Source organism: Pteropus vampyrus, unplaced genomic scaffold, assembly GCF_000151845.1.
Source record: "Pteropus vampyrus isolate Shadow unplaced genomic scaffold, Pvam_2.0 Scaffold91, whole genome shotgun sequence".
Lineage (NCBI taxonomy): Eukaryota > Metazoa > Chordata > Mammalia > Chiroptera > Pteropodidae > Pteropus > Pteropus vampyrus.
The window spans coordinates 6,506,832-6,510,966 of record NW_011888872.1 but is presented as its reverse complement, the minus strand read 5'-3'; the positions used below and the strand labels follow the sequence as shown (position 1 = coordinate 6,510,966).

Sequence of the window (4,135 nt, the reverse complement as noted above, 5' to 3'; positions counted from 1 at the left end):
AACAAGCTAACAAAAACAAACTCAGTTACAGACAACAGAATGGTGGTTACCAGAGGAGAAGGTTGTTGAGGGATTGGTAAATTGGGTAAAAGGGGTCCAATATGTGGTAATGGAAGGTAATTAGACATTCAGTGATGAGCATGCCATAGAGTATACTGATATAAAATTACAATTTACCCATAGAAGGTCTGAGAAAGCCTCAGAATCACTAATCCTAGAGGGCTGATGGAAGGTATTCCTTTTCCAAAGAGAGTAAAGACAGGAGCAGATGAGTGCTACTTCAAAAGTGAAGACAGATTTACAGCCATGTTACGCTGAACTAGCCCGATCCCATCTGATCTCGGAAGCTAAGCAGGGTTGGGCCTGGTTAGTACTTGGATGGGAGACCACCTAGGAAGACCAAGTGCTGTAGGCGTAAAAATTTAAAAAATAAGGGATTGTAAGCTGACAAGGTCCTTGCAATTTGTGAGGTCAACCAAGGGTTGTCTCACCTAAAAATTTATTTAAAAAATAAATAAAAATACAAAAGTAAAGACAGAAATGTAAAACTTCAGGAACATAAAAAATAAAGGTAACATAACACCAAAGTATTAAAAGTCTTCCAGTAACCAATCTCAAAGGCTTGGAAATCTGACTGACACAATAAAGAATTCAAAATAGCTATTTTAAAGAACCTCAGTGAGCTACAAGAAAACACGAAGAAAATTTGATGAAACAAGGAAAACAATACATGAACAAAAGAAAAACAACAGAGAGAGATATAGTAATAAAAAAGATTCATGAGCTGAGGAACACAATGAATGAAATGAAAAAGATTGCATTTTTCATTTAATAACTAATAACTATAGCTACTATATCTTGTTAGCAAATATGCAGAATAAAAAGATATTGTAACATCAAAATATAAAAGAGTAAAAGGGTGGAGCCTCTATAGAGGAACAAATATAAGTTGCTATCAGCATAAAATGGTCTGTTTTATTTCTGAGATGTTCAATGTAAGCCTCCTGGTAACCACAAAGCAAAAATCTAGCGTAGAATCACAAACATAAAAAAATAAAACAGCATAGCACTGTGGAAAATCACCAATTCGCAAATGTAGGCAGAAACAGAAGGGAAAATAATAGAAATACAAAACAACTAGAAAGCAATTAATAATATAGCAGTAGTAACTCCTTACATATCAAAATGTAAATGGATTGAATTCACCAATGAAAGGCACAGAGTAGCTAGATGTATTTAAAACAAAACAAAACAAAACAAAACTATATGCTGCCTAGAAGATTTATTTCAGATTTAAAGACACACATAGGCTTAAAGTGAAGGGATGGTAGATTATATTCCATGAAGTGGAAAGCAAAGAATTTGGGGTAGCCATACTTATATCGGACAAAATAGCCTTCAGGCCAGAAATGGCAATAAGATACAAAGGTCATTATATAGTGATACAAGGGTCGATGCATCAAGAAGATATAACAATCATAAATACATATGCACTCAACATCAGAGCACCTAAATATACTAAGCAAATACTAACAGACCTGAAGGGAGATACATACATTACAATAATAGTAGGGGAGTTTAATACCCCACTTTCAGCAATGGATAGATCATCCATACAGAAAATCAATAAAGAAACACTAGAATTGAGCCATATTTTAGACCCAATGGACTTAACAGCTATATAGAACATTCAATCCAACAGCAGTAGAATATATATTCTCCTCAAGTACACATGGAACTTTCTCTAGGGTAAATCATATGTTAGGCCACAAAACAAGTCTTAGCAAGTTTAAGACGACTGAAATCATACTATCTTTTCTAACCACAACAGTATAAAACTATAAATCAACAAGAGGAAATCTAGAAAATCTACAAATATATTGAAACTGAATAATACACTTCTGAACAACCAGTAAGTCAAAAGAGAAATTTGAAAAATCTTAAATGAAAACAAACAATGTAACTGATAACTACATGATGCGAAGAAAAAGTTGATAGGTATAAATGCATATGTCAAGAAATTGGATCTCAAAATAACAACTTTGCATCTCAAGGAACAAGAAAATGAAAATTAATCCAAATAGCAAAGGAAAAGAAATAATAAAGATCAGAGTGGAAATAAATGAGACAAGACACAATAGAAAAGATCAACAAAACTAAAAAATAGAAAATTTATTTCATTGCCTCCTAGTCTTTTTAATTTCTGCTCTGATCAGAATGTCCTATATAACTATAACTTCTCTTCTAATTCATTCTGGTAATGTTCCCTCCAGTATCTGTATACATTCAGGAGAAGCGCAAATGTCCAATATGTAGCTGTGCAGTCCCATGAACCCTGTTGCACGCTCTCTGGGGTGCCATTAGTTAATAGTTTAAAATCTGTAAAGGATTTTTTCTCCTTACTGACTTCTACTGGGTGTGATGCTGATGGTATCGGTTGCTTGTAGACGCTGAAATTTGAACTTAGTTTGCAGTTTCAAACTACTGAAGACTTGTTTTGCATACCTTTATTGATGGAGTGTCATAATCTAGGGACATTATTCAACATGGAGGGTGGTTATCTTAGTTTGGACTTCCCCAGTAGCAGACACTGTGTCAAGGATTCTAGAACAACAGTTCATTTGGGAAGTGATTCCAGGAAGCACCATTAAGGGAGGGGGTGAGTGAAATAAAACATAAGATAATATTCTTCATCCACAAAGTTACTACTGAGGACAACTGGAGTTTAACTCCCCTGGGAAGTTCTGGGGGGTGGGGAGGACAGTGCAGAACATGCCTCAAAGTTATCTCACCTAAGGGTGACAAAGCTGGAGTATTTATACACCAAATCCCCTCCTGTCATTTGTCGTGAGCTGATTCCAGACCTTAACTCTGCCACTTCTGGTTTGCCCTGTGTTTGTGGGTCTGCTCCCATAGTTGAAAAAATCCCTTCAGGCAGAGAGCCAGTTGTTCTCCGCAAGCAGGTTTCAGGCAGGTAGAAATGAGTGCCAGGGCACTTGACTGCACCTGTCTCAGTGGCCTATTCTTTGGTCTAGAAATTAGTTTAAATCAGAGATCTCATAAAGCAGAGACTGATTTGGAGTCATGATTGCACGATACTTGAGAGATGACCCATGTCTCACTGAAATGGTCTGTGGGTATGAGGAGCACTGACTGCAGTACATAGGAGCAAAAACAGAAACAGTAGTCCAACAGGTTAGAAAAACACTGATTGAAACGAGCTCAAACAGCTTTAAGGACTGTGTCCTAATATACGCAGATTTTTAAAACAGCTTTTTCTAAACTTGATATGCAGCATTTCCCAAACTAATTTAACCACAGAACCCCCCTTTTTCCGGCTTATTTTGGGCTGATGTTCTATGAAACATACCTTGAAAAATGCTGATCTAGCCCAGTCCTCTCATGTCACAGGTAAGCTCAGAGCCCTTGTGACTGGTCAAGATCATGCAGATTAGTAGTAGTTAAACTGGGCCTGGCTTAGTGCTTTTCATTCTACCCTGTTTTCTCCCATTTCAATTCAGGAAGCCTCTGGTGACCCATCTCTCCTGCTTCTTGAGCTCTTTTCAGAAGGGCTTCTTAGGGGATATTGATTGTTTCTGGACGTCAAGGGTACCTATAGCCCTCCAGTAAAAACAAGTTCATGAAGCCCATTTAGTGGGCTTTTCAAGATATAGAATCATATGTGTTTGGTATTGGTCAAGAGGTTTGGCATGCTTACTCCAAGATTGTTCAAAATAGTGCATTTTCTTGCCATTCTGCTCTAGGAAGAAAGACAATGATATAAAGTATCTGTTAGAATAATTCGATATGATTTGAATCTACTGGAGGTTATTCCTTTTCCCTGATGCAGCCTAAGAACAGGAACCCACTGGCAGATCCCACTGCAACCAAGATTCCTGATCTGATCAACAGCTTGCTTCAAGGTGCAGGCATGGAGGGACACCCACACCACTTGGTCTTGTCTGGGATGTACAGACCAGTAGAGGCTGTGATGTCCTCAGTATTTCCTCAGAGTGCACAATCTACCCCAGAAAGAGATTTTGATGAGATGAGATGTCACTATTCCTCTCTTCTCCTTTATTAACCTTAAGAGCTGTCATATATTTGGGGCACTTTCTTATGGTAAGGATTATAC

General features: G+C 37.4%; 1 pseudogene; it reads left to right on the top strand.

Moving 5' to 3' along the window:
* The first annotated feature begins 296 nt into the window (after positions 1 to 296).
* On the top strand, positions 297 to 415 carry LOC111742332 (annotated as a pseudogene).
* The last annotated feature ends 3,720 nt before the right edge of the window (positions 416 to 4,135 follow it).